Raw genomic sequence first — 20,082 nt, forward strand, 5'->3', positions numbered from 1 at the left:
AGATGGGAACAGAGCCACCCAGCTAAATGGGATTTGGAGTCCATGGAACATTTTTAGCTTCACCATTAGGGGTAGGTTTGTGTGAATGTGTGCTGATCTGTACAGCTCCTCCCTCTTCCATTCCCATTCTTATTTTGAACTGGAATCTATTTTCAATTGATAATACATTTATGATTAATTCTAGGTTAAGTAAGGAGTTTAGCTAATGGTATTAAGTAGAGAAGAAAAAAAGAATGAAGAACTAGATAAAGTGAAATAATAAAGTGCTCCTCGACAGTCAAACCAAGGCCACGGGCTGTTCAAGTAATTGCTTCTCATAGTGTTTATTTCGCTTCTACAGGTTTCCTTTTAGGTGCTCTGTTGGTTGTCACAAATCAGAGAGAAGATATGACATTTGTCCCTTTGGGACTGGCTTCTTTCACTAAGTATGATATTTTCCAGATTCATCCATTTGTTGTAAATGACCAAATTTCATTCTTTTAAACAGCTGATAGTTTTCCATATAGTACATATCCCATAGTTTCTTTCTTTCTTTTTTTGACAGGCAGAATGTACAGTGAGTGACACAGAGAGAAAGGTCTTCCTTTTCCATTGGTTCACCCCCCCCAATGTCCGATGCACCTGGAGCAGTGTGGCTGGTGCTCCAGGCTGTTCTGAAGCTAGGAGCCAGGTGCTTCTCCTGGTCTCCCATGTGGTTGCAGGGCCCAAGCACTTAGGCCATCCTCCACTGTACTCCTGGGCCACAGCAGAGAACTGGACTGGAAGAGGAGCAACCAGGACAGAATCCAGTGCCCTGAGTGGGACTAGAACCCAGGGTGTTGGCACCGCAGGTGGAGGATTAGCCTAGTGAGCTGTGGCACCGGCTCCATAGTTTATCTAGTCTTTGGTTAATGGGCATTTAGGTTGATTCCATATCTTGGCTATTGTGAATTGAGCTACAATAAACATACAGGTGCAGATATCTCTTTTATTTGCTGACTTCATTTCCTTTGGGTACATTCCAAGGAGTGGGATGGATGGATCCTAGGGTAGGGCTATATTCAGATTTCTGAGGTATCTCAAAACTGTTTTCCATGGTGGCTTTACCAGTTTGCATTCCCAGCAGCAGTGAATTAGGGTACCTTATTCCCCACATCCTCATTGGCATTTTTGTTTGTTGATTTCAGTATGAGAGCCATTCTAACTGGAGTGTGGTGAAACCTCATTGTGGTTTTCATTTGCATCTCCCTAATGGCTAGTGATCCTGAGCATTTTTTCATGTGTCTGTAGGCCACTTGCATTTTGTTTTTTGAGAAATGCCTACATGCTTTGCCCACTTCTTGACTAGGTTGTTTCCTTGGCTATTGTTGAGTTGTTTGATCGCTTTATATATTCTGGTTATTAATCCTTTATCACTTGTGTGGTTTGCAAATAATTTATCCCATTCTACTTGTTGCTTCTTTACTTTACTGTTTGTTTTCCATACAGAAGCTTTGCAATTTGATGTAATCCCACTTGTTAATCTTGGTTTTTATTGCCTGTGCCTCTGGGGTCTTTTCAAGGAACACTGTGCCTAGGCTGATGTCTTGCAGGGTTTCCCCAATGCTCTCTAGTACTTTGATGGTATTGGGTCATAGATTTAGGTCTTTAATCCATTTTGAATGGATTTTTTGTGTAAGGTGTAAGGAAGGGGCCTTGCTTCATATTTCTGCATGTGGAAATCCCTGTCCTTGCTCTAGGGAGTGGTTTTATCTACTTGAATGAATATAAGTTGGCTGTTATAGATTTTTGGATTGATTTCTGCATTTCTATTCTGTTCCATTGGTCTATGCATCTGTTTTTGTACCAATACCATGCTGTTTTGATATTAACTGCTTTGTAGTATGTCTTTAAATCTGGTATTGTGATGCCTCTGGTTGTATTTGTGTTGTCTAAGATTGTTTACTTATCCTAGACCTCTTGGGTTTCCAAACGAATTTCAACATCATCTATTCTACATCTGAGAAGAATGTATTTGCTATTTTGAATGGTATTGCATTGAATCTGTAATTATTTTCAGAAGAATGGACATTTTGGTGATGATGATTTTTCTGATCTGTGAACATGGAAATTTTTTCCATTTTTAAATGCCATCTTTTATTTCTCTTTTTAGAGTTTTGTAATTCTCATCATAGAGATCTTTTTTCCCTTGGTTAAATTTTTTCCAAGGTATTTACTTTTTTGTAGCTATTGTGAATGGCATTGATCTTAGATATTCTTTTTTTAAAAAAAAAACTTTTATTTAATGAATATAAATTTCCAAAATACAGAATATGGATTACAATGGCTTCCCCTCATAACGTCCCTCCCACCCGCAACCCTCCTATTTCCTACTCCCTCTCCCCTTCCATTCACATCAAGATTCATTTTTGTTTCTCTTTATATATAGAAGATCAGTTTAGCATACATTAAGTAAAGATTTCAAAAGTTTGTTCCCACACAGAAACATAAAGTGAAAAATACTCTTTGAGTACTAGTTACAGCATTAAATTTCAATGTACAGCACATTAAGGACAAAGATCCTACATGAGGAGTAAGTGCACAGTGACTCCTGTTCTTGACTTAACAAATTGACACTCTTGTTTATGGCATCAGTAATCAACCTAGGCTCTTGTCATGAGCTGCCAAGGCTATGGAACACCCCTGAGTTCACTGACTCTGATAATTTTTAGACAAGGTCATGGTCAAGTGGAAGTTCTTTCCTCCCTTCAGAGAAAGGTACTTCCTTCTTTGATGACCCATTCTTTCCACTGGGATCTCACTCACGGAGAAATTTCATGTAGGTTTTTTTTTTTTTTTTTTCAGAGTGTCTTGGCTTTCCATGCCTGAAATACTCTCATGGGCTTTTCAGCCGGATCCGCATGCCTTAAGGGCTGATTCTGAGGCCAGAGTGCTGTTTAGGATATCTGCCATTCTATGGATCTGCTGTGTATCTCACTTCCCATGTTGGATCATTCTCTCCCTTTTTGATTCTATCAGCTAGTATTTGCAAACACTAGTCTTGCTTATGTGATCCCTTTGGTTCATAGTCCTATCATTATGATCAATTGTGAACAGAAATTGATCCCTGGGACTAGTGAGATGGCATTGGTACTTGCCACCTTGATGGGATTGAATTTCAATGCCCTGGTATGTTTCTAACTCTACCAGTTGAGGTAAGTCAGCTTGAGCATGTCCCGAATTGCACATCTCTTCCCTCTCTTATTCCCACTCTTATATTTAACAGTGATCACTTTTCATTTAAGTTTCAGCACTTAAGAAGAATTGTGTATTGATTGCAGTATTCAACCAAAAGTATTAAGTAGAACAAACAAAAAAATACTAAGTGGGATCACATATCCAGTGCTCATCAACAGTCAGGATGAGCGCTGATCAAGTCACCGTTTCTCATAGTGTTCATTTCACTTTAACAGGTTTCCTTTTTGGTGCTCAGTTAGTTGTCACCTATCAAGGAGAACAAGTGGTATTTGTCCCTTTGTGATTGGCTTATTTCACTCAGCATAATGTTTTCCAAATTCCTAAGCATGATCACTTCTCAGTTAAAATTTAAACACCTAAGAATAATTGTGTGTTAATTACAGAATTCAACCAACGGTACTAGAACAACAACAACAACAAAAAACACTAAAATGGATACAGTATTACATTGTACCTCAACCGTCAGGACAAGAGCTGATCAAGTCACTGTTTCTCATAGTGTCCATTTCATTTAAACAATTTTCCCTCTTGGTGGTCAGTTAGTTGTCATTGATCAGGGCGAACATATGATATTTGTCCCTTTGGGACTGGCTCAATTTACTCAGCATGATGTTTTCCAAATTCCTCCATCTTGCTGCAAATGACCGGGTTTCTTTGTTTTTGACTGCTGTATAGTATTCTATAGAGTACATGTCCCATAAATTCTTTATCCAGTCTACCATTGATGGGCATTTGGGTTGGTTCCAGGTCTTAGCTATTGTGAATTGAGCTGCAATAAACATTAATGTGCAGACAGCTTGTTTGTTTGCCAATTTCATTTCCTTTGGGTAAATTCCAAGGAGTGAGATGGCTGGGTTGAATGGTAGGGTTATATTGAGGTTTCTGAGAACTCTCCAGACTGACTTCCATAGTGGCTTAACCAATTTGCATTCCCACCAACAGTGGGTTAGTGTCCCTTTTTCCCCACATCCTCACAAGCATCTATTGTTGGTAGATTTCTGAATGTGAGCCATTCTAACCAGGGTGAGGTGAAACATTGTGGTTTTGATTTGCATTTCCCTGATTTCTAGTGATCTTGAAAATTTTTTCATGTGTCTGTTGGCCCTTCTCTTAAGTGGGTTGTTTGTTTTGAACTTGTGGAATTTCTTGATTTCTTTGTAGATTCTGGTGATCAACCCTTTATCTGTTGCACAGTTTGCAAATGTGTTTCCCATTCAGTCGGTTGTCTCTTCACTTTCCTGACTGTTTCTTTTGCAGCACAGAAACTTCTCAATTTGATGCAATCCTAATAGTTGATTTTGGCTTTGACTGCCTGTGCTTCTGGGGTGTTTACAAAGAAGTCATTTCCGATACCTATATCTTGCAGGGTTTTTCCAATGCTCTCTAATAATTTGATGGTGTCAGGTCATAGATTTAAGTCTTTAATCCATGTTGAGTGGATTTTTGTGTAAGGTGAAAGGTAGGGGTCTAGCTTCATGATTCTGCATGTGGAAATCCAATTTCCCCAGCAGCATTTATTGAATAGGCTGTCCTTACTCCAGGGATTGGTTTTGGATCCTTGATCAAATATGAGTTGGCTGTAGATGTTTGAATTGATTTCTGGTGTTTCAATTCTGTTCCAGTGGTCTATCCATCTGTTTCTTTACCAGTACCATGCCGTTTTGATTACAACTGCCCTGTCGTATGTCCTGAAGTCTGGTATTGTGATGCCTCCGGCTTTGTTTTTGTTGTACAAGATTGCTTTAGCTATTCGAGGTCTCCTGTGTCTCCATATAAATTTCAGCACCATTTTTTCCAGATCTGAGAAGAAGGTCTTCGGTATCTTGATTGGTATTGGATTGAATCTATAAATTGCTTTTGGGAGAATGGACATTTTGATGATATTGATTCTTCCAATCCATGAGCATGGAAGATTTTTCCATTTCTTGGTATCCTCTTCTATTTCTTTCTTTAAGGTTTTGTAATTTTCATCGTAGAGATCTTTAACGTCCTTGGTTAAGTTTATTCCAAGGTATTTGATTGTATTTGTAGCTATTGTGAATGGGATTGATCTTAGAAGTTCTTCCCCAGCAATGGCATTGCATGTGTATACAAAGGCTGTTGAATTTTGTGCATTGATTTTATACCCTGCTACTTTGCCAAAATCTTCTATGAGTTCCAATAGTCTCTTAGTAGAGTTCTTTGGGTCCCCTAAATTCTTTATTCTAAATTCTTTAGAATCATATTATCTGCAAAGAGGGATAGTTTGAGTTCTTCCTTCCCAATTTGTATCCCTTTAATTTCTTTTTCTTGCCTAATAGTTCTGGCTAGAACTTGCAGAACTATATTGAATAGCAGTGGTGAGAATGGGCATCCCTGTCAGGTACCAGATCTCAGTGGAAATGCTTCCAACTTTTCCCCATTCAATAGGATATTGGCTGTGGGTTTTCCATAGATTGCTTTGATTGTATTGAGGAATGTTCCTTCCAAACCCAGTTTGCTTAGAGTTTTCATCATGAAAGGGTGGTGTATTTTATCAAATGATTTTTCGGCATCTATTGAGATAATCATATGGTTTTTCTTCTGCAGTCTGTTAATGTGGTGTATCACATTGATTGATTTGCGCACATTAAACCATCCCTGCATACCAGGGATAAATCCCACTTGGTCTGGGTGGATGATCTTTCTGATGTGTTGTTGCATTCTATTGGTGAGAATTTTATTGAGGATTTTTGCATCTATGTTCATCAGGGATATTGGTCTGTAATTCTCTTTCAATGCTGCATCTTTTTCCGGCTTAGGAATTTAGGTGATGCTGGCTTCATGGAAAGAATTTGGGAGGACTCCCTCTTTTTTGATTGTTCTGAATAGTTTGAGAAGAATTGGAGTCAGTTCTTCTTTAAATGTCTGGTGAATTCAGCAGTGAATTTATCTGGTCCTGGGCTTTTCTTTGTTGGGAGGGCCTTTATTACTGTTTCAATTTCTGTCTCAGTTATGGGTCTGTTTAGGTTTTCTATGTCTTCATGGTTTAATTTAGCTAGGTTGCATGTGTGCAAGAATCTATCCATTTCTGATAGGTTTCCCTGTTTGCTGGCATACAAGTCCTTGTAGTAATTTCTGATGATTCTTTTTATTTCTGTGGTGTCTGTTGTTACATTTGCTTTTTCATCTCTGATTTTATTGATTTGGGTCTTTTCTCTTCTTTTTTTAGTTAGTTGGGCCAATGGGGTGTCAATTTTGTTTATTTTTTCAAAAAACCAGCTCCTCGTTTGGCTGATTTTTTGTAATTTTTTTTGGATTCAATCCTGTTGATTTCTTTGATTTTAATTATTTCTCTTCTCCTACTAGATTTGGGTCTTGTTTGCTGTAGGTTTCCTAGATCCTTGAGATGCAGTGAAAGCTCCTCTATTTGGTGCCTTTCCAATTTCTTGATGTAGGTACCTATTGATATAAACTTTCCTCTTAACACTGCTTTTCCTGTATCACATAAGTTTTGGTATGTTGTGCTGTTATCCCCATTTACTTGCAGAAAATTTTTGATTTCTCTTTTAATTTCTTCTATGACCCATTGTGCATTCAGGAGCATGTTGTTCAATCTCCATGCATTTGCTTATCTCTAGGGATTCCTGAGTTGCTAATTTCCAACTTCATTCCTTTATGGTCTGAGAAGCTGCATGGTATGATTCTAATTCTTTTGAATTTGCTGAGACTTGCTTTATGGCCTAGTATGTGGTCAATCCTAGAGAAGGTTCCATGTACTGCTGAGAAGAATGTAAAATCTTTAGCTGTAGGATGAAAAGTTCTGTAGATATCTGTTAGATCCATTTGGGCTATAGTGTCATTTAAATCTACTGTTTCCTTGTTGATCTTCTGTCCTGTTGATCTGTCTATTTCTGAGAGTGGGGTATTGAAGTCCCCCAGTACTATTGTATTGGGGTCTAAGTCTCCCTTTAAGTCCCTTAATAAATCTTTTAGATAAACCGGTGCCATGTAATTAGGTGCATATACATTGATAATTGTTATATCTTCCTGTTGAATTGATCCATTAATCATTATATAGTGCCCCTCTTTGTCTCTCTTAACAGTTTTTGTGGTAAAGTTTATGTTGTCTGATATTAAGATGGCTGCACCTGCTCTTTTTTCATTTCTGTTGGCATGGTATAACTTTTTCCAGCCTTTCACTTTCAGTCTGTATGGATCTTTACTGGAAAGATGTGTTTCTTGTAAGTAACAAATAGATGGGTTTTGTTCCTTAACCCAATCAGCCAATCTGTGTCTTTTACCGGGACAGTTCAGGCCATTAACGTTCAATGTGACTATTGATAAGTAGTAGCTTTACCCTGCCATTTGCCAAAGATATTTTCTGATATATGTTTTGAACTTCCTGTGATCTTTTGGTGTGATGTTTCCTTCCTTTATCTTCTTTCATATTGATGACCGTGTTTCTGTGTTTCTGTGTGTAACACATCTTTAAACATCTTTCGCAGGGCTGGACGTGTGGCAACAAATTCTTTCAATTTCTGTTTGTTGTGAAAGGTCTTTATCTCACCTTCATTCACAAATGAGAGCTTAGCAGGATATAATATTCTGGGCTGGCAATTTTTCTCTCTTAGTACCTGGGCTATATCTCGCCATTCCCTCCTAGCTTGTAGAGTTTCTGATGAGAAGTCAGCTGTGAGTCTGATTGGAGATCCTCTGAGAGTAATCTGACATTTCTCTCTTACACATTTTAGGATCTTTTCTTTATCTTCACTGTGGAGAGTTTAATTACAACGTGTCGTGGTGAGGATCTCTTTTGGTCATGTTTATTAGGGGTTCTATGAGCTTCCTGTACTAGTATGTCTCTGTCCTCCAAACCTGGGAAATTTTCTGCTAGTATCTCCCTTAAAAGGCCTTCTAATCCTTTCTCTCTCTCCATGCCTTCAGGAACTGCTAGAACCCAAATTTTGGTTTTTTTAATAGTATCCTGAAGATTCCAGACAATATGTTTTAGATTTCTAATTTCCTCTTCTTTTCTTTTGTCTAACTGTATATTTTCCTGTGTTCTGTCTTCTAAGTCCGATATTCTCTCTTCTGCTTCACCCATTCTCTTTTTAAGGCTCTCTAATGTGTTTGTCATTTGATCTATTGAATTCTTCACTTCATTATGATTTCTCATCACTATCACAGTTTCCTGTTCTACTAGTTGTTTCATTTCATTTTGATTCCTCCTTAATATTTCATTTTCATGAGAGAGATTTTCTATCTTGTCCATTAAGGATTTCTGTAGTTCAAGAATTTGTTTTTGAGAACTTCTTAATGTTCTTATCAATTTTTTGAGATCTGCTTCTTGCATTTCTTCTATGTCATCATCTTCATAATCTTGAATTGGGGTGTCTTTTTCATTTGGGGACATCATAGTGACTTCCTTGTTTTTATTACCTCGGTTTTTGCATTTGTTATTTGGCATATTGGAGATATTCTTTGGTTTCTTCAGTGTGGTGTTTTTTCTCATTATACTGTGACTCTAGGTTAAGTGGACTGTCTGCTTTTGATGGATCCTTAGAGCTGTGATATGTGTGGCCAGAGAGCTCTGTTTGGTTCTTCAGGGTTAAGGGTGTGCCAAAGGTGACTCACCCAGATTGTTCTCTCACTTGCACGCTCTCTCTCTCTCTCTGTCTCTCTCTCTCTCTTTGACTCAGTTGGGAAGTAATTGCACACAGCTGAGTGGAATTGAGGGTAGTTGATGTATGAAACTGGCTCCTGTGGGTATTCATCTGCTTACCCCTGGGACCACACAAAGAGTTTATGCAGCCCTCAGTGTGGTCAAATTTCTCTGCAGTCTCTCACCAGGTTGCCCATGTAACCAAGTTTGTGTACTCAATGAGTTCTCTCACCCCCATCAGATTTTCAGTCTCAGTTCATTAGCTCCACACTTTCACTAGGTCTTATCCTCCTGTTATTTCTCCCTACCAGCATCAGGTTTTTCTGCTTGGCTATGGTGGGCGCTGCTTTACATATGTAAAATGGTGCCTGCTCTTTGTCTTGCTTGGCTTTGTAAGGTGAGTGCAGAGAGAGGCTAATGTCCATGCCAGTTCCCCTTATTTATTCATTTTTTTCTCTCCTCCAGTCAGCCTGGTGATCTTTCCCCCTGTGGGGCTTCAGGCCTCATTCCCTGTAGGCTCTTTCTGCCTTTCCCTGCCAATGTCTTGGGCTACCGGGGTTTTTGTCTCACCTCCCCTTCCAGCGCTGGTGCGCAGACTCTGCAGCTCGGTTTCTGCGGCAGCTCGGCGTCCGTGGCTCGGCTTCCATATGGTGGGCGACTTTGCTCTCCCCGTATGTCCTCCGTGTCACATCTACTAGATCCAGAAGAGTTTCCTCTGCAATTATTTCCTGAGCCTTTTACTGAGGCTACAGTAACTCCACTTTTATTAAACTATCTTTTCCCGGACTATCAGTGTGCGCCCTCACTATTCCACCATCTTGGCTCTGCCCCCCAGAAAACCTATTTTTGGCACATCTTTTCTACACCCAGGTGCTTTGATGATATCAAAGTCTATGGTTAGCAAGATCCTAGAGACAAACTGCTCTTAGATTTAATCCAAAAACTTTGCTGTTTAATATGACACAAATAGACTGCCTCACAGGGTGCAATGGGAGCTGTCAGGTGAGAACATGGAAGGGACAGTCTCAGTCAGCACTTAGCCAAGAGCATTCCAGCATCAGACTCCACAGAGGACAAAAGAGGAGGGGGTCACCTCACACACCCAGTATCCTCATCTCTGGCCTCAAGAATTCTGAAAAATAAATTCCTGATGTTAAGTAAGAAAGTCATGGTATGTTGTTATATTGAAAATCTAGGTGACTAACACAACAATCAAATTAATATGAACACTAATTAATTTTATTTGAGTCAACAGCTGACTCTCTCAGGTCCTTGGATTTTGTATTTGAGCAAATATCAGAACAGGCTCTGAATATTCTGTCTAAATTGCCTGCACCATGAAGAAGAGAAACTGATTTTCAAAGGAAACCATAATAAATTAAATGCAAATCACTCTTGTTAAGTTTTTGCACATGTTCCATTCATGGGCCAAAATGGTTATTTAAAATAGCACATCATTAAATGATTCCCTGAACAGTGTCAACATGAATACAACTTCGTGCAAGGTCATAGGATTGAAGAATAACTCACCTGAAGGCTCTGTAGCCAGCAGAGACAGGATATCCAATTCAGGAGAATGGTGGAGCACAAGGCTTGGGATCTATAACTGTTAAGCCTGTTTCTTATCAAACCTGAGCATCAGCTCCCATCCTAAATCAGGAAACTAACTCAGATTCAGAACCTGTAAGAAGGAGAATCATGAAATGCAGAACATTTAGAAGATGTCAGAATCACTTTCTGGGGTACTTCAAGTACTGTAGATCAAAAGGCATGGCACCTAGTGAAGCTGAATGGCTGCTATCTAGTTTTCTATGGAAATTTAAAAAGTATCTTAAAATAACTAATTACTACTGGTAGAAGTTCTAACTCCAAATAGGTCTTATTCTCTGAATCTTTCCTCCAGACTTGCATGCAGATAGACTTGCAGGTGAAGAAAAAACATCATGCATTTCTACAGGCACTTTCACAAAACTTCCTCAAGGAGAGAACAGGTGCCCCTTGTATTTCAATAGCCCCATGAATTCAGTCATGTTGTACTGGCTACTTCATGTTGATGGCTTATTCATGCTTGCTGTGTGCCTAAGAGGAAGAGGAATCTTTCAATTTTGGGACACAGGATTTTATGTTTCCAACATATCACTCTTTTCAAGTATCTTTATATTATGTATGTTGCTTTTTGAGGAGATAAGTTGAAAATCCTCCTTCTAAGCAAAAATGTATTTTCTGATCTATATTGTTCCTATTCCTTTATTTATCATTCTTCCAGTTTTTCTCTAATTGCTCTGTCCTCTTCATCTCCTCCTCCTCCTCTTCTCCATAAAGCTGTGTATGATCTCTACCAAACAGGCTTTGTCTGACAGTTTGCAAAATAATATGATATATAATTCCAGCCTTTATCTCTTCAAACAGATATAAGTAGTAAGAAGATATTTTGACACTGGGAAAGCTAACAGTTGGGGGTTTAGTGTCTGAAGCACTTATTGTAAATTTAATATTGTTTTATTCTGCTGTCATAAAAATAGTCTATTTTTGTTTCACATGTCTAATGAGGCAACTTTATAAGGTCCTTCTTAGTGATTTTTCACCTGTTAAGTACCTGTATTCTTATGAGGATCTTTTCCTCTACTTAAGAATCATGTTGGTTTCTTCTGGACATAGGATGATCCCATGTGGAGTGCTTTCATTTTCTTGACCATACTCATTGATTATCTGGTATTCCCACATTTACGTGCCTCAGTTTGATATAGACCTACACACAAATCTTTTCCTATTAGGATGAATCTTGGCCTTTGTCTGTTTTTGGTTTATACGAAGATGTTCAAGTGTTTGCAATCCACTTCCTTTATTCCTGGGGTTTTCTCCTCAAGCAAATTCAACAAAGTAATCAGAATTATACTGTTTGAAAGAGCTTGATGCTTTGTGTTAGAAACTCTCATGATTTCTTTGAGAAGAAAGAGAGGGGACTTTCAAATCAGTAATTTTGCAGAATTGGGCAGAGGCTCCTACTCACCTCATGTGGGGCTGAACCCCACTGGCCACACCCAGATCTACCAGATAAGACATCACAGAGTGTATCTCAGCAGTCCCCCTGTTTAAGAATGTTCTCAAGGTGATTTTGAGGTTTGCAGAAACAAGGAAAGAAAAAAAATAACTTTCTCTTCATACACTAGAGTCTCAGTGAGGTAAGACTTCCTATTCCAGAATAAAAACAATCCATAATATACTGTTCAAGTAAGATGTAAATTTCCAGCCCAAGAGAGACAAGGTGCATTAGAATTATTTTCCATTACAGGATTACTAGGTTTCACCAAAGTGGTGGGGAAGAAGCCATAAGGACTCTCCTTCCTCACAATTCCCCAGGAGAACCCTCACATTGACCTATCCTGGCTCCTCTCCAGGTCACACAACCTGGTACAGAGCCTGGGAGGCTCATCAAATTGCAGAGCAATGAGGAGCAGATGGGGCAGTGACAGGAACACATTTTTCTCCTCTGCAGCTCAGCTTTTGGAGGCCACACTCATAAAGCCTCTTATCTTCAGAGTCTGCACAAAAGAGCCAAGGCAAGGTGGGACCTCTTCTCATTCCCCATGCCTCATGACCCATATTCCTGTACAGGACATGCTTCCTGCCTCTGTCCTGTCATGAGAAACCTGTACTCAACATGCTGAGGTTCCTGCCTTTGGCTGAAGATCAATGAAGGCGCATTCATGATGGCTGATGTGTGGATCTCTGCAAACTTCAGGTGTTGCTCTGGAGGAGCCGACCTGAGAGATTCCACAAGAAAGAGCCCTTGGAACCATCCCCTACCCACTCAGGTGCATTCACTGCAGTCTTGCAGGAAAGTTCAAAACCATCCTCTGCCTCAGGCACCCTCTAGTGCCTGAGGGAGGTATTGACCCTGACAAAAAGGAAAAAGACCTAGGAATAAGAGCAATAGACAGCTCCAAGTCAAGACTGGGTGAACTGAAAAGTCCAAGCATAATGGAAGCAATCTCCATGGGAACACCAGATGGTCCTTCAGAAATAAACGTGTGTGTGTACAGGAAGTCTGAAAGACTATTTAGATAGGAGCTGCCTCCGAGCAACGGGATTGAAGTTGGCTTTCCTTTCTCCTTTATAAATACTTGGCTTTATTTGCCTTATGATACTATTAAACAACAACTGAGAACAGGTCAATTTCACATTGAATGTAAAAATCAATGCCAATGTGTTTCTTTTTAATCAAATAAGCAAGCCTATCTTAAAACAGACAATTCATGAAAGGCAAGTCAGCAAAGAATATACTATCCACTATACACTAATTTAATAGCTATGACCTAGCTATTAATGATAAAAGTTATAATCAGAGGTATCATTGCCACATTAACTCAGGACATAGTTGTTGCATGCAAAGAATATGGAATTTCAGTTCCAGTGATCTTGCCTTTGTAATAAAAAATGACTAATGAGAAGAAACTTCACATGGTGCTACATGCCTTACATCTTGGAACTGCAGAGCCAAGAAGAAGCAGGATTGGGCAGAGGCACCATATCACTGCCAAGGGCAGGTGCTCATCCTCTGACCTCCACAAAGAGTTATTGAATGTGAAGTCAGAGAGTGCATCCACCAGCACTCCTACTGTATCAATACACCTGCCTGGCTAATTCTGATACCAGGTAAGATTTGAAAGTCCTGAGGGCTCCCATGCAGGGTGAAGCTCCTGCCTCTGCTGTTGCCTGAGATGCCTCACCTGAGCCTGTGTGGCCTAGGCTCCTGACTTGACTGAAGGTCCAAGTTAGGGGCTAGTGGTAGTCCACATGAGGGTCTCTGCAAACTTCTAGTGACGCTGGGGATGTGGCAACCCCAGAGGTCACGATGAAGAGCCCCAAGTAGGGCATTGTGGTATAGTAACATAAGCCTGCACCTGCAGCACCGGCATCCTATGTGAGTGCCTTTGCTAGAATGAGAAGGCTGTGCCTAGATGGCACTGGTGAGCAAGCAAGACATGCATTCAGCTAAGCTGCTGCACCAACTGAAATTAATGAGTCTGTGTGTTGCTCCCCACAGGCCCACTATCACCTGACTCTCAGGGTCTTTGCTATGACTCCATGCTCTCTTGCCCCCAATGCACTTCTCCTCTTAGAATGAATCCACAGAAACAAGCACCAATGCATGTCCAGCTGCTCCTCTTCTGATTCAGCTCCATGCTATATCACCTGGGAAAGCAGTGCAGGATGGCCAAGTGCTTGGACCCCTACAATCCTTGCTCCTGGCTTTGCTTCAGGCCAGCTCCAGACTTATTGGCCATTTAGGGAGTGAACCAGTGGATGCAAGATCTCTCTCTTTCTCTCTGCCTCTCAAATAAGTAAATAAATGTTATCTAAAAAATTTAATGAAGAGGCCCAGAGGTATCCCTAGGTGGAATTTAGAGAATTCTTGAGGAAAAATTCAAATCCATCATCAGCCATGGGTGCACTCTTAGGGTCCAAAGCCAACCCTGATCCCCTGAAAAAACCCAGACTTGTGCAGAATAACAGGAATAGACTCCCTAACCCCAACCATCATTTAACAGCACAGACAATGTCAATGTGGTTCTGTGCCACCAATGTTTGCCTGGTTTCTATTTTTTTTGAACTTTTATTTAATAAATATGAAATACAACTTTTGGATTTTTCAGGTTTCCCCCCCATAACCACCTCCCACCTAAAAACCATCCCATCTCCTACTCCCTCTCCCATCTCATTCTTCATTAAGATTCATTTTTAATTATCTTTACAGAAGATCATCTTAGTATATACTAAGTAAAGGTTTCAACAGTTTGCACCAGCACAGACACACATAGCATAAAGTACTGTTTGAATACTAGTTTTATCATTAATTTGCATAGTAAAACACACTAAGGACACAATGTAAGAGATACTACAGGACCCCAGAAGATCCAGGAAAAACATATTTGTATACAGCATACTCTGAAATAACATTTTCATAATGATTGCCTCTGAGTAATATGACTGTTTATGGTTTATCTATTTTTCTTTATATCTAATTTTTGATTTAATTTCTCATGTCTACATCTTGTACAATAAAGGAGTAAATCATGCTTCCACATGGAAAATAAATGCTTATGTGTTTCTACGTAAAATATGAACACTCTTATTTTAAAACAGGAAAGTAAAGAAGCCAAGTCAGAATTGAATAGATCTTAACATAATGAAAACACATATATGCGACACAATTATCACTTGTAGGCAGTTTGGACAAGTCAAGGTCAATCTTGGCTTGTGGAATTCCTGGGATAAGAAAGTCACATACTCCCATCCTGAAGGAGGTTGATGATCAAGAACACTGTGTTAAAATTATCTGTGTTAGCAGAGGCCCAATAAGTTGCTTGCATATGTTGTTAGCTTTTGTGCTTCTTTGAGCTGTGGCTGGTTATGTATAAATATTGCTGACACTGGAATAAATGAGCCTTGATCAGCCTTTTTGTCTTGGCTCCATTCTCTGGCCCATGTCCCTCTTTTCATTCCCATTCCCTCCTTTAGGTTCTGTTTGACTGGTGCAGCAGGCCCACACAAGTGGCGCCTGAACAGGGACCTGAATACGAGGGACAATGTGAGGAACCATACTCTATAAGGTTGCACCTCAACATGTCTGTTTAACAAGTAACAATGCCTCAGATCTCCATGCCATGAGATTGTCTAGCCAGTTCTGAGGCTGTAGGCAGCAGCTTGAGTTGTTGTATTGAAACGGTGATGATTTTATGTCCCTCACATGGGTGCCCAAGAGGCTAATTCCCCCTCAGATATGTTTCAATTTATCCTTAAAACACATTGAATATTATTGTGTTTGATTACTGGATGTATACTTGTACAAAAATTTGTATTCTTATGATGCAATGAGCCCATGTTAATTATGCCTACACCTTGATGCAACCCTAGGACCAAATGTAAGGACAGATTTTTGGGATGTAGAGGCTTGTATCTAGGTTTGGCTCTGGTAGACAAGTAACTTGTCTGCCAGATGACCTTCTCCTGCTCCTTGGGAGCCTGGCCAGTTCACAGGGAGGAGGATAAAGGAGTGTTTCTGATAAACAGGTAGGCATGCTTCGTGTCTTGTCTCTCTGGCTAAGATCCAAGATGGGACACACTGCTTGCCTAAAATCGTGGCAATGAGCCACCCTTGTCCTTGGGGGCTTTAAGAGGGAGCTGGAGCAAGCCCCTGCTGCTGCTGATTCATCCCGGTGCAACACACAGTCAAGCTGAACGTTAAATGTGCCCGGGTTGTTTACTGATGATGTTTGATTCTCAGTATGGATCCCTTTCCAGTGCTGTGTGAAGATTGCCAAATGATGCCCACAGTACTGTAAATTTTACAAAACATAAGTACAGAGCAGACATGGATCAATTGGCTACTGTGGCTAAGGTGTTCTGTGACAGTCCCTTTGATGATGGATCAACAAAATGGATTCACTTAAAAACAGGACATTCAGGACCTGCCACTCTGCATGATATGTCATTACAAGAATCAGCAAGGAGGGTTATGCCCAATAAATGAGGGTGCTATGAATGAGGGCAGAAGGGACATGTGTGAAAAAAATTGTCCAAAAGCTAAAAATCAAAATAAACTCCTCCTGAGATTTGCTCCTGGTGCAAAAGTGGAAGGCATTGGGCCAATAAATGTCCCTCCAAAACTAATAAAGAAGGTAATTCATTAAAAGAACAGAGTTTGGGAAACTGGAAGTGCAGCCAGCCCCAGGACCCGGCCCAAGAGGACTGACAAATCTTTGGGGCCATGACGTTTCTTCTTCAACAAAACACCTTAAATCAGTCAGTACCTTGCAGCAAGCCACTAGGGGCAGTGCAGGACTGGACCTCAGTATCCCCATCTACACAGTCCTACCACCCAAAATGGGACCTCAGGCACTCCCTACGGAGATCAGTGTACCACTACCTAAGGGATTTTTTGGGCTTTTGTAAGGAAGAAGTAGTACTACTATGGCCAGATTGCAAGTTTTCCCTGGAGTTATAGATGAAGAGTTCATGGGAGAAATTAAAATTATAGCACAAACTAAAGATACTATTGTCACACTTTCTCCAGGACAGCACATTGCTCAGCTGGTCCTTCTTCCTCTTGTCTTATTTGGAGCCATATTGGCAAATTCCCATGGGGAAGGGGGTTTTTGGTTCTCAGATGCTTATTGGGTCCAGCCTACAGCAAAGGACAGACTGGAATTTCAATTGAAATTAAATGAAAAATTGTTCATGGGGTTACTAGATATGGGAGCTGATATTTCTGTCATTTCTGCAAAAAATTGGCCTAAAGATGGAAAAACGTGTTAACTATGACTCAGTTACAAGCTGTTGGTCAGAGTCAGATATTAGAACAAAGTTCCAAATTGATGCAATGGGAGGATAAAGCAGGTAATGCTGGAACCTGTTGCCCCTGTATTTTAGCTGGGTTACCTGTTAATCTATGGGGACATGATATTCTAACTCAAATGGGGACCTTAATGTGTAGTCTAAATGAGATTGTTACCATTAACGTGCTTCGACAAGGTCATTTGCCAGGCAAAGGCTTAGGCAAGCAACAACAAGGCATAACATCTCCAGTTACTTTAACTGTAAGTCATGACCAGAGAGGCTAGGGTTTCCCTTGATGGCAACTGGTCAGCCTGTGTCCCATGCAGAAAAAATAAAATGGAAATCGGATAATCCCATATGGGTGGATCAGTGGCCTTTACCACAGAAAAACATAGCTGCTACACAGATATTGGTGAAAAAACAATTGATAATAGGGCATATAGTTCCTTCTAAATCTCCTTGAAGTAGTCCTATTTTTGTTATCAAAAAGAAATCTGGGAGATGGTGGTTGCTTCAGGACCTTAGGGCAGTTAATGCTACTATGGAACTTATGGGGCCTTGCAACTGTGTCTACCACTGCCTACTGCTATTAGAAGAGACTCCTATATTATGGTAATGGATCTAAAAGGTTGCTTTTATACAATACCTTTACATCCAGAAAATTGTCCCTGATTTGCCTTTAGTGTTCCATCAGTAAAATTTTAAAAATCTATGAAAAGTTAACAATAGAGGGTTTTACTTAAGGAAATGGCCAATAGTCCTAATTTGTGCCAACAATTTGATGTCGCTCTTCAAAAAATTAGTGAGATATATAGCAATTTATATATTACACACTATATGGATGATATTTTGATAGCTGATCCTGAGGAACCTCTGGTTATACAATGTTTGACGGAAATGAGAGAACAGTTATCTGCCTTTGGTCTTATTATAGCCCCTGAAAAAATGCAACTTCAATATCCTTATCAATATCTTGGCTTCCGCCAGTGCCATGGCTCAATAGGCTAATCCTCTGCCTGCAGCGCTGGCACACCTGGTTCTAGTCCCAGTCGGGGTGCCAGATTCTGTCCTAGTTGCCCCCCTTACAGGCCAGCTCTCTGCTGTGGCCCAGGAGTGCAGTGGAGAATGGCTCAAGTGCTTGGGCCCTGCACCCCATGGGAGACCAGGAGAAGCACCTGGCTCCTGCCTTCAGATCAGCACGGTGCGCCAGCCGCCAGCTGCGCGGTGGCCATTGGAGGGTGAACCAATGGCAAAGGAAGACCTTTCTCTGTGTGTCTCTCTCTCACTGCCCACTCTGCCTATCAAAAAAAAAAATATCTTGACTTCCAATTTTACCCACGAGAAATACTTCCACAGAAAGTCACCTTACAATTGGATTATTTACAGACTTTAAATGGTTTTCAAAAACTTCTAGGGGATATGAATTGGCTTTGTCCCCATCTCTGCCTCACAACAGGAGACCTTAAACCTTTATTCGATATCCTGAAAGGAGATAGTTCTCCTACTTCCCAACAAGTGCTTACTCCTGCAGCATGATTGGCCTTGGAAAAGGTACAACAAGCCTTATCTCAGAGCTTTGTTTCTTATATTGACTATAATCAGCCTTTAATTATTATTTTGGTTAAAGATTATTTACCCTCTGCTCTGCTGTGGCAAGAGGCTCCTTTACTTTGGATATATTTACAGGCTACCCCTAAAAAGAATGTCATACCATATTATAATGCAATAGCTGAGATTATAGCTAAAGGGAGATTAGAATGCAGAAAGGTATTTGGGATAGAGCCGGCATGTATATATCAACCATATGCTGACAAACAGCTGATTTGGCTCCTGTCTTTCCCCGAAGATTGGCCTCTTGCATTATCTTCTTTTTCAGGACAAGTTCATAATAACTCTCCAGCAGATAAAGTATTGCAGTTTTTGTGACAACATCCCTGTGTATTCCCACAAAATACAAGCTTTCAACCTTTAGAGAATGCTGCCTTGATATTTACTGACAGTTTCAACACTGGTCAAGCTTCTGTAATTCATGATGGTCACCGTACAGTTATTAACACCCCTTTTTCATCTCTATACCTAGTTACATTTAAAACATAAGGAAAAAGCTCAACAAGTTGTAAAATCCTGTTCAACCTGCTCTATCCTGTTAAGGTACCTTATTATGGAATTAACCCTCGCAGTTTGTTCCCCAATCAACTATGGCAAATGGATATCATCCACTTCATGGAATTTGGTAAACAGAAGTATATACATGTGTCTATCAATACTTGTTCTGGATTTATTTTTGCTTCCTTACATACAGGTAAATTACAAAACATGTTATTGCCCATTGCTTGTAAGCTTTTGCTTCCTTGGGAACCCCAAAACAAATCAAGATGGATAATGGACTACCTATACTTCTACTTCTTTTAAAATTTTTGCACAACATTTTTTATATCTCATGTTACTGGTATTCCTTATAATCCTCAGGGTCAATGCTATGTTGAACACACACATAATATTTTAAAGCAATATTTAAATCAAATAAAAAAGGGAGAGTTTGGGCTTTCTGTCCATTCTCCTAACAAATGGCTCTCACATGTTTTATTCATTTTAAATTTTCTCACATTGGATAAAGATGGTCATTCTGCAGCTGATAGACACTGGCATACACAAACAGCTGCAAAAAGAGCAATGGTGAAATGGAGGGATCCTATCACCAATCAATAGAATGGACCTGATACAGTATTGGTATGGAATGCGGGCTCCTAATGGATGGGTATTTTTCATGCAGCTAATATGCTTTTACATCATTAGCCCTTGATAATTTCTGAAACTGCTCATTGGGCCATGTGTCCCCGATGCTGACATCCGTATTTCCAAAGAGACGGTGGCAATGTTCATTACCTGAGAACTGCAATGAC

The sequence above is a fragment of the Oryctolagus cuniculus genome, assembly GCF_964237555.1.
Source record: "Oryctolagus cuniculus chromosome 16 unlocalized genomic scaffold, mOryCun1.1 SUPER_16_unloc_1, whole genome shotgun sequence".
NCBI classification, from domain to species: Eukaryota; Metazoa; Chordata; class Mammalia; order Lagomorpha; family Leporidae; genus Oryctolagus; species Oryctolagus cuniculus.